Source organism: Leptopilina boulardi, unplaced genomic scaffold, assembly GCF_019393585.1.
Source record: "Leptopilina boulardi isolate dan_hultmark-lab unplaced genomic scaffold, ZJU_Lbou_2.1 LbouV2_112, whole genome shotgun sequence".
NCBI classification, from domain to species: Eukaryota; Metazoa; Arthropoda; class Insecta; order Hymenoptera; family Figitidae; genus Leptopilina; species Leptopilina boulardi.
In genome coordinates, this window is record NW_026137655.1 from 4,241,152 (window position 1) to 4,253,729 (window position 12,578).

Consider the following 12,578-nt stretch of genomic DNA (forward strand, 5'->3'; position numbering starts at 1 on the left):
TTCGTTGATCGAAGATTCAAATTTAAAAAATAGTTTTAAGCACTTGGGTCTTAAAAACATTTCGATTGAATAAATGAATCATTTATCTACACGATCTGCATTAAATTTAAATTCATTTTTTTATTTATATAAGTGAAATTTTAAAAATAAAAAATGTTTGTCATTGGGGGCAAAGCCGTTTAAAAAATGTTTGGAAAAACAGTTGAAAATGAAAATCTGCATTACCTTTAGACATGAAGGATTTCTAACTTCAAGCGCAACAAATGTCAACAAAAATGTTATATTTTATTCAATAAAATAACTCAAAAATTTGTCTATTGGTAAATATTGTTATTCTTAAAAAATGTTTGTAAACAATTTCAAATTCTTTTATACATTTATCCTTATAAAATGGGGTCTGTTCAACTAGAAAAAATTATTTTCACAATCTTATTTTCAGTTTCCAAATTTTACACCAATTTTAGTCAATAAAATAAATCAAAAATGTGTGTATGAGTAAATATTTTTATTCTTAAAAATTTGTTTATAAACAATTTTAAATTAATTTAAGCACTTTTTCTTGTCAAGTGGTATCACTTAAAAAATTTTAAATTAACTGTAATGTACGTGTATATTATTATTAATTTAAAATACAATTAAACAATAAAAAAATGTACTTTTAAATATTATTAATAATTAAAAATACAATTACAAAATAAAAAGAAATTATTATAAAATATACAAATATCCATTAAATGAAAACAAATATTTTAATTTCATTTTATTTACAGACTTCAATTTTATTTTTTAAATTTCAAATTTCCCATTTTTCACACTGCGCATGTGCATGCATTTCTGACGCTGAAAGCATAAAGGCCAACGCCTCCTCCTTTTTTATTGTTTTTTTAATTCACTGATTGTTTTTTATTCACTTATAAAAAAGGTGGTTGACATTGAAAAAAAAATATGAATGTGTTGAAATAGAAAAAACGAGATTAATACAGGTTATGTTGATCGTTTTGAATTCAAATTCGCCATTTTGGTTTCATACGACAGGAAGTGTCGACTTGTGGCGCTACCAGTAAACTCCCACTAAAACCATTTCTTCCTCATGTTCCTCATTGTTCTACTCGTCGCAGAGAGGAGTGTAAGTAAAAAAGTGAATTCTTTGTTAATATCATTTGAGTGTTTAAAATTTTTTTGGTTGATCTATTCGGTGTTCTTGTTAGTTATTTTATTCGTCCGAAATTCAGAAATACTCTTCAAATAAGTAAGAATCGGGTTCTAAATTGAATTAAAATAGTAAATTTTTGCTTCGTGAAAATTTTATCGTTGAAAATCCGCCCCATTTTGTGCACGCTTGGCTTGGCGTCATTTTTTCCCCACAATCGTAGAATGTGGTTCACAGAATTTTTGCGTTATTAATCGATAAATTTTTGTAAAAATAGATATTATTTCGGTATTTCTGTATTTTATTTACAAAATTAATCGAATTTATAATATATTGGATGATGGAATAATCGTTAATAGTAAATATATTCATCGTAAATGGAAGTGCAATTTTTTCTCACTCTAGAAGCATCGGTGCAATTTTCTCTATTATTTTACTTTGCTCGCGATCAAAAATATATTGCCAACTTGTGACGTCACACACATAATGTATATTTATATATATATATATATATATATTTATTTCAAAAAATTATTGAATTTTCGAATAAAATTTTTTTAAAATAGACCTTTTCATGCTGATCAATCTGTCCTCTTCCAACTCATGCGTCATTATATGCGCTAGATAAGGACAGAACGAACAGCATGAAAAGGTCTATTCTGTAAATATTAGGTTTCTTTTTGACAAATTTTAATTCCAATTGTTTTGAAGAAAAGTTAAATTTTTGAAAATATTATATTGAAAACTTTTTCTATATTTTGAATTTCGAAAAACTGTATTTTATTAAATTATTTGAAAGTAAATCGAGTTTTTGAAAAATTTCAATTTAAGAATTGATAAATAAGTGAGTTTTACCAAGAGCCAAAAATAGATCTTTAAAAAAATTGAGTTTCTTAAAAATTTTACTTCCATTTTTTCAAGATAATTGAAATATTAATGCCTTAATGCCCCTAACTTTAAATAACAATTATTTTAATATTTTAAAAATATTATTAATATAAAGAAAAATAGTAATAAAAATATCAAATAAAGAACAAAAAAATAAATTTATTAATAAAGATATTATTATTAATTATATTTAATATTAATATTGATAAAACTATTAATATTAAAGTATCTATTCATTAATACTTAATTATATAATATATAATTTCAACAATATATTATAATAATCTTAATTAATTAATAATAATATTAATATTTAAATATATTAAATTGTGTATTTTCACTTAAAAATTTCACAACATAACCTATAATTTTAGTTTCTAAAGTCCCTTTCTTCAGATCGCGTCACATATTCAAAAAAAAACAAAACAAAACTCAAAAATGTGTCTATCAATAAATATTATTATATTTAAAAAATATTTGTAAACCTATTAAAAGTATTTTATCTATTTATTTTTATAAAATAGTGTTTGTTTAAATAGAAAAAACAATTTCTATAGTTTTATTTTCACCTTGCAGTTACCGTTTTGATTGGAAATCCTCTGTTTCATCGTCAATTATCGTTCTGATTTGAAATAATCAGTTGCATCGTCAGTTACCGTTTTGTTTTGAAAGCATCAGTTTCATCGTCACTTTTCCGTATTCTTAGTTATCCTGCATTTCACTTGTTATTTTCGGCTTTAGTGTGAGGTAAGAATTTTTAATAAAAAATATTGAGATTTTGCATGGATTTCACTAAAATTATTTACCCCGAGATATCTCGGGTATAACCGCAAATGGAATAACACAATCGATATTGTTTACATTTTCACTTGAGAAGCTGATAGTAAAAGTGGGTTATAATTTGAATGGGAGTAAAAATGGGTTGCGAGCAAAAACGGGTTAAGATATTTTGATTAATTTATCTATTTAGAAGTGATATTGATGACTATTCTTTGGGACGCATGAATATTCTCTTCATTAGATTTGGCGGATTTTTTTTGGTGTCAAATTAAAAATTATCGAATTTACATTTAGTAGAATTAAAAAAAAAAGATTTTATAATGAGCCCAATTTTAATATAAAAAAATTACTATTTAACAAATTTCTGATTTTGTAGAATTTCTATTTAACTGGACTGTGATAGAGCAGATTTTCTAATATATCGAATTTTCAAGTAATACAATTTCCATATGAAAAAATTTATATCTCGAAAAATGTTTATTAAAAAAATTTTTTTATGTATTAGAATTGTTCTTTTGTCCAAGTTCTATTTATCCAAATATTCACTTAAAAGTGTTTTAATAAACAGAATTTCCAATTAAAAGAATTTCTATATAAAAAAATTCTCATTTAACAAAAGTTTTATTAAAAAAATTTCTATAGAATCTAATTTTTATTTGATAAAGTAGTCATTAGACAGAAAGTCTTCTAAAGCTAAATTTTTAAGACAATTCTATTAACCCTATAAAAAGTAACTGAATTTTCTCACCCTCTAAAGGGTAACTGGGGTGTCCATACACCCTTCAAACTTTTGTAAAAAGGTTTCTATTTGACATAAAACTAATTATATATAGTGATTTTTATTCGTTTTTAGTAAGGAAAACAATAGTTTTACTGATTTTTTGATAAAATGAGAAAAAAACTTGCAAAAAAGAAAAAAAAAATGAAAAATTTGTCAAATTTGTCTTTTCTTAAAAAAATGTTTTAGTTTTTTGAAAATTTGACTATTTAAAAAAAATTGATCAGATTTTGAAAGGTGAAAAAATATTGTTTTGTGCATTAATTAAAAAAATATAATTTCTTGAACAACTGAAGTGCAAAAAAAATAGAAGAAAATTGACCAATTGAAAAAATCACAAAAATTAATTATAAAATAGATTTTATCAATTAATATTTATTAAAATAGGTGTTATAAATAAAAAAGTTCACAAATTGAATATGTATATAATATATGTGAATATATTATTATCAATTATAATTCTCAATTGAAATTTCATATCAAGTTATAAATAAAAAATGTTTTTTCTAACAATATATGTTTTGTTTAAAAATGTATTTTTGCAACACTAACCTCTAAAGTTAAATTAAATTTTACATAAAATTTAAATTCACTTATTTTGTTAATTTTGTAACGTTAGGGGGTAACAATAGTTTTTAATTTGACACTACAAAAATTCCGTCAAGTCTAATGAAGGAAACATTTTCTTTTAAAATTATTATTTAAATAAATATTTTAAACCTGAAATTACTATAAAAACCCATTTTTGCTCGCAATTTTTTTATCACACTTTTGTTCGCACTCAAATTTTAATCCACTTTTGCTATCTGCCCCTCACTTATTACTTATTGCCATTTTAATTTTTTTTATATTTAAATATTAAGAATTATTGTAATTATTAATTTATTAAATATTATATTATTATTTTTTTACTCAGGCCTTGTTGTGTTACGAGTCTATCAACTTGGATCATTATTGGAGTTTGAATTGAATTTGTTGTCAACAATGCTTTTGCTGAATGTTGTAAGGAAACTTTGCTTTGCTGCATTGGACAAGATTCTGCGTGTGTCGTGCAAAAAACATTGTCGAATGTCATTATAGAAACTTTTTTTGATAAACCGTGTTATTGTACATGTATATAGTTTTAAGATAGATTTTAGTTAATTGTTTAACATTTATTATTGTAATGAGTGATAAGAAAAAAGAAACAAAAAATCTCCTCCATCACGTGCAGATATTGAAAATGCACAACGTCGCGTTTAACAAATCAATGCGATTAATAGACGCAATGTTTCGCGACAATGTTCCATTGTTACCAAGGCGTAGTGATAATAATTCGGGCAGTAATCATAATTCAAATAGTGTTGATAGTAATCGTATTCGTACAGTGTACAGTAGATTTACTCCCTTATTTCCGCGTCGTTGTCAACAATCTGACAATGGTCAGAATTGTAATGTGAATCGAGTACGTCGACAGTTGTTTCCTCCGCGAGATGAAGAACATTTAAATCAAGAACAAAGTGCATCTACAAGTGTTAATTTTGTTTACCGTCAAGATCAATCTCAAGAAGTAATACCCACGAATCATCAACAGTTGTTTCCTTTTCAAGAAGACGCACATTTAAATCAAGAGCCAGATGCATTGCCAAGTGTTAATTTTGTTTACCGTCAAGATCAATCTCAAGAAGTAATACCCACGAATCATCAACAGTTAATTCCTCTTCAAGAAGACGCACATTTAAATCAAGAGCTAAATGCATTGCCAAGTTTTAATTTTCTTTACCGTTCAGATCAATCTTTTCAAGAAGACATCTCCGATGATCATCGACAACCTCAGCAACATTTTCTTAACGACGAAAATACTCTAATGTCAATTAATGACAATTCTCAGCCTTTTATATCAAACATCAACAATGACGATAGAACTTTGTCGTGGCAGAAAAATTTAAATCTTTTAAATATTGAATCAAGTGAATCTGTCGATTTGGGTGAAAAAAATGAATTTAAACGCAGCCCAATTCCAAGGAAGCGATTCAAATTAAATTTGGGCAGTGATAAAAGAAGCGAAAAAACAACATACGAAGCTAAAAATGAAAAAAACACACCAACAGAAAAATTTAAAATACCAAAATCTTTATCGACACAAAAAAATTATGCCAACGAACCACAACCGTCAACAAGTAAACCAGCTGATGTACAAGATGCAGTCTCATTTATATCAATGGTCACAAAAAAGTCAATGCAGAAAACTACTGATAAAATACAGAATACCCGTAAAAAGACTCCCAAAAAACAATCATCGAAAAACAAAAAAGAAACACCTGAAAAAGTCGATAAATCATCATCAGCAGCAGTAGACGACAACGACGATGATGATGATGGTGAAGATTTAAAACTTCAAACAAAATTTACGATAAAGACTGGATTTTCTGATTCTTTTTGTTGCTGTCCAGAACTTCGGGATTTGGTCATTAATCAAGTCAAAGTGCTATCGAGAACGACCATATTGGTTACAATTTTTATAAACTTTGCACTTCGTCATCCCACAAATGATTATTTACGTAAAATCTGGTCCGAACAAGGTCCCGATTATAATTCAATATTTCCGTTGTTTAAAGAAAATTCTACAGAACCAAGAACTGATGCCAAAAAAGAAATGCATAATAAATTGAAAAATGAATTTATTCCTTAGTTTACTGAGTACATGGGTGGCAAATTTGAATTATTTAATTGCACAAATCTCTCTTCTCAAATACAGGAAATGGCAATTCAATTAAATGTCAATTACTTGACAAATCTTCATTATCATGCCAGAAGTCGACTTGCTACGTTCTTCAAACATGAATTATTTAAAAAAAACAAATCTACAATGAAATTGGATAAAATGGAAACTACAGAACGTCAACAGGAGCGAACAAGAGTTTACCGTGAAAAAAAATTAATTCGTAGATTACGTAACAAGAAAAAAAGGGAGAAGTGGGCCAAAAAAAAATAAAAAAATAAAACAACTGTATCGAGAAGAAAGAAGAGCAAGACGTGCTGAATTAGAAAGGTTGCATCCCTATGAGCCGCATGTGGAAAAATTAATTTTTAGAAACGTTAAAAAATTAAAACAAAATCGCGATAAAAAACAAAGAAAAATTGTTTATGATTTACCTCCAAAGGGCAAAAATAGAGGTAAAAAATATCGAGAACGTTTAACATTTAAAAAAAACAATAAAAACTGGGAAAAACCAACACGTAAGAACAAATCATCAAAGCCATCGACAAAAACAAGTAATATTAAAGAGGCCACAAAAAAAGTGCAGGACAATGAAGAGGAGGAAGAATTGAATCATAGGAAAATCATTAAAACGAAACTTGACAATCTTCTCAAATACAATGAATGTGATAATGAAACTCTAAAGGCCTTGAACTTGGAAAATTTGGATTTTCGAGATCTTAAAAGAAGAAAGGAATGTCACAAATTTCTTATATTTTTTCATCGTTTACAAGATTATGTTGCACGTGAAGGAATCAAAAGTTTTATTCTTGTACCAATCATGAGTCCTGGTCTAAAGTACATTAGGTACACGAATACGGCGTTAAAACTGTTGGAAACTGAATTGAAAAAAGTAGCACCAGATTATACATGTACTTAAAAAGCATCGGAAAAGTTTACCGTCAATGAAATTGCAGCACAAGAACTCATGCACAAAGACATCATTTCGCCATTAAAAGAAAAGTCAAAGTTGCTGCATGCTGAAAAAACTGGTTTGGAAAGAAATTTTCAATATTTGGAAAAAGCAAATAATCCAAAAAATGCAGAAGAATTGTCAAACATAAAAAATCAATTAAAAGAAATTACAAAAAAATTGACTCCAATCAAAAAGGAAATACAATTGGAAAACAAATGACATCAAGACATTAAAAATCAACGACGTCCGGAGAAAATTAATGAAAATGATGAAAGATGGAACAACATGTTTGACATATCTAAAATATAAGTCAATAAAGAGAAATTGAAATTTTCCAAAACAATCATGACGGATGGTGTGGCTGTGTCTGTAATTTATAATCTTGTTAAACCAAAAAATATAACAAATTTTTCTCCTTTACAGCAACAAGAGTCGCGAGATGTAACAAAATATGAAGTGTTCAAGGGTCTTGACCCAGGTTTGAAATTTGGATTTGCTGGAGTAGAAAGAAAAATGAATGATAATTTCGATATTAAATGTATAGATAAACATATAAAAATTTCTACAAAATCTTACAGGTGGCAAACTCAGGAGAATAAGAGACAAAGCATTCTTTATAATGAGACAAAGAATTATAAAAAATATTATCACGATTTGCAAGTAAGTGAGAAATATCGTGACAAAGTAAATCATAAAGATCCTCAACAAATTTTAATATCAACAGAATATTTATTGACAGCGCTAAAACGAAATCAACCTTATTTTGAAAAATGAAAAATAGCGGCTTTGAAATGGGACAAGTACATGTCAGTACAACGTGAAACAGATCTCTTAGCAAATTACATGGTTGGCGATGTAAAGAGGAAACAACTGTTGGTGATTGGATCACCTGAAATATCACCATGGATGCGTGGCCACGTGCGGATGCCGTTAAGAAAAGTTGCGAGGAGATTAATCGAAAAGCAATCTAAATATCCAAATTTACGAATTGTTTTTATCGATGAACATCGAACCACAAAACTTTGCAGCACTTGCAACGAAAACATGGACATTTTCAGAAACAGAACAGCTTATTGTGCTTCATGTAAAATCTCATGGAATCGTGATGTAAACGCGGGTAGAAACATTTTAAATTTGGGACTTGTGAAATTGGGAATAATAAATAAAGAACAATTGCCAAATTGGAGTGATTTTCGAGCGTTAAAAAATATCCAAGATTGGAATGAGTAGGGGGAGATTTGTCTTTCCAATAGTCTTCTCACTAGATGAGGGGAAAAGGGGTTGGTTTAATACTGCCTCTTTTTTACATGTCCGTAAGGACGTAGCGAATAGCGAGGCAAAGCCGCTAATGTAACTCTATTTTTTATTTCATTATATTTTGGCGCGGTTATTTAAATTGTTTTTCAATTTGAATAGATGGTAAAGGGCATTTCCATGAAAAAGCGGACATTCTTTCCGTGCGTCACGATCCCTAAATTTGTCTGTAACTTATTTTAAAATTATTATAAAGTACAAATTTTTTTTTCGATGCAAAAAGATAAGAAAATAGAAACGTTTCCAAAAAATTTTTTGATTTTATAAGCAAATTGAAAAAAGATACAGCCGTTTTAGTCATCGTGACGCACGGACGAAAATTCAATTGTTCTCGTGGAAATGCCCTAAAGTAGATATTTTAATGAAACAGAGGAGAATCGAATTCAAAATGTGAGGTTAAAAATACAAGTAATGATTATTTTTTTTTAAATAACTAAAATTATTTTAAAAATGTACTAAATACTTATGTTTCAAATATATTCGGCCATTTACTGCAAGTTCGTACAGTTTTAACGGCTTCAATTTTCTTCCTTTTAAAAATATAAGCAAAAACGTCGCTGCCCCGCCATAAGGGGCAAAGCCGTTTTTTTGCATCTTCTTGAAAATAATTAAATTAAATAATCATGCTTATAATAAATTAAAGAATTATTATTAAAATTTGTTGTTAATTAGTTTGAAATTAATTAGAAAAAAAAATCACGTAAATTGATTGTGTAATAACGAAAATATTTACAAATAAACGTTACATTAGCGTCTTTGCCCCGCTCTCCCCTACAATATAGGGCATTCTATTTCAAACCGTTCCACTAGCAAAGTGCAGATTATATTTTTAAATATAGATTTTATTTCGAAAGAGAATTTCACAAACTTTAAAATGGTAGTGAATTTTAGAATTATCATTTTTATTGTCTTATCTTCGAACTTAGACTTTTCGCAGCGTATTCGAAAGCAAAAAAACTTAAAAAATGTTAAACCGCCAACGGTTGGCTTTAAGTGTGCATATTTGTGTTCAATATGGAAGTAGAACTGCATGCAATAGCTAAACCGGTTAAATTACAATAAAAATATAGGTATACATGTGGGGCATTCTTTGTCAACTGTCTCAGTCAAAAAATGACAAGTTCTGGGATTGGTTAAATATTTTACAGTTATATTTTACATATTTTCTTAAATAAAAATAATAAAAAATTTTTAAAAATGTTAACTTTTTGGAAGTCTTATGTATAGACGTATATAATAATATTTTTGTAACTCGGGAGGCTTGCTCTGAAAGTTTCAAAGAAATTAATGACCGCCTTAGGGGGGCATAAATCGTGAAACGTGTGTGCGATATCGCGACTCGTGTGGGTGCGGCTTTATGGAGCGCGCGGGCCATTGTTATGGATCAAAAGGGAGCAAAAAGGATTAAAATCCAAGAGGAAGGAAGGCGCGCCAATGCCAACCTGATCACAAGTATAGGATCAAATTTATGCAGGCCTCTCTCTTTCTCTCTTGTTGGCCAAAATCCTATATGTGGAACCACTATCTCCTTTGTCTTTTATTAAACATATATATTCTATATTCTTTATTTCTCTTTGAAATTTTTTTCAGTTTTGCAATAAAAGTAGGCGCATTGTCTTATTCACTTTTCAAATAATTATTTATTAATAGTTATCATTGTTGACAACATCAAGCTTCATCCGCGAAATTTGAAACTTCTCGATTGTATATACAATCTGGTTTGTCTCATTTTATATATTATCTGGTGTATCGAATTATCATTTCATTTTATATACTTATTTTAGGTATTACTTTTATTTTGAGAAATGAAAATGATTCATTTTCTGACAATGAAAACACCGTTTTTCTTGTGCTAAACATTCTTAATATAAAACATTAAAATTGTAGATAGAAAGCGAATTGTGATGACTTTTTTTTCTATCATGTGAGCCTCCCGCAACGAACTGTTGCTGAACGCAGTTGATTAAATTTCACAAATTAGTCGAGCTTACTGCCTTCAGGTTTCGTGTTACACTCTTATAAGGATTTGTAAAATATTGGTGTACATATATATATACAAGTCACAAAGATTCATCTTCAAACACAGACAGACACTTTTGTCTTGGTCCATAAAATGAGCGTTATTCGTAGAAAATCTTTGCTAATATTATCTTACTGAAAGCTTAATGAATTGTTTCTCAGCGCATTTTTATATACATATAGGTATATTTTTGCCATTTTGATTATCACCCTAACGGCATCCGGATATTCAAGATATTCTATGGATGTCCTAGGGATAACCGTAAAGTAGGATATTCATATAGGATGTCTCAGGGATAACCATAGATATCCAAATTTCCGGATACGGATAGAACGTCCGTAGGATATTTAAGATTTATTAATTCTGCACACCATAAACTGTGATATTACTCTAAATATATGCCTGTATTAGAGGTGAAAGGAAATAGAATTTTGCAACTTTGCAGCACCTTTAGCGGTATCTATTTATATACTATTCGATTTAAAATTTTGTAATTGTAATGTTAATTTCTTTTCACTGTTACGAGAATGTAAAGAAAAAATAGCCTAGAAATTATAGAATTGCATTTATTCACTTAGAGCAATTGCCTTGTGCACTACATCTCTGTTTACTTTATTTTATTTTATATATAGGTACATTGGCGGGCACATACTATATACATAATATGTGCCGCGCCACGCCAGTTCATTGGTGACGTCAGTCCCTGCCAGGTCAAGTGGCTTCATTAAAATGACAATACCAGAAATTACGAAGCAAATCTTAAAAATGCTTTTGTCAGGGGAAAAGAATCACTTGGACAGAAATCATTCTTTATTCAGTTTGTCTTTTAAATTTATATTAAATAACAATTTTTTCTTTTAGCAACTTAACTCAATGTTTTCAAAGAAATTCTCGACAGTTTGTCCTGTTTTTTATATTTGCCAATTACTTATACAATTAGAAACATAGAATAAAAAACAATTTTTTCTTCAAACATTATATTAAAATATGTACTAAAAAGAATGTGAAAAAATATTAAATTCTTCTACGTCAGCGCAGTAAGCGAATCTTGGTCGCAGAAATTAAGTTTCTACTCTGATTGGTCATTATTTCCATTTTAAAATTAGTGCAAGATTGCTCATCTGGTCACGTCATCATAAAACTGCAATTGTAATTTCTCGGAATTTAACTGCACGAGAGCTTTAAACCTGCTTGACATTTGCAACATTTTCTAATTTTACAATGTTTTTCCCATTTTTTCCAAATCATTAAACTAAAGAATAGAAAAATACTACTTTATTTTACAAACTGAAAAGAAAGTCTTATACTATTTTAAAGGCAGCCTTTGCTGATTAGCAGTGCTGAATTTCAGACTCAATTTCAGACACTAGTTCTGCGATGAGCATTATTTTAATATTTAAACGATTGCTGAGTATAACAAATATTTTTCTGTGTGTATATATAGAATCAATTTTCTCAAGCAAAATTTCATTTTTAACTTTTTAAGTATATGTATATAAGCTAAAGCTGTCGCTTGTCAAAGCAACATACATTCTTTAAAGAGAAAGTAGTTTATTTAAATAAAATATTCTAGTCGAAAAAAGTAGTTTTTAATACACAGATGAAACTTATTTTTAAGGAGATGTCTTGGCAATATTTTCAAATAAAAAAATAAGTTTTTAAACAGTTTATTTCCAAGCGCAGATAGAAATGTCTTGTGATGATATAGAATTTAAGTAATTTTGCCGAATTAGGATAATAGAAAGCTGACCACGTTAAAAGCAACGACTTAACATTATGTTTTTTCCGCGTTTCCTATATGGGTTTTGTTTAATACGTGGAATGAATAAGACATAATTCCGCATTTAAAATTGTCATTTTTTTGCAATGTATTTTTTTATAATTTTGAGAAAATTTTGCGAAGGCGTCTCTAACCCTAACAGCAACGGACGTCTTATCCGTATCCGAAAATTTGGATATTTCTAGGATGTTCTCAGGATATCCTACTTTCTG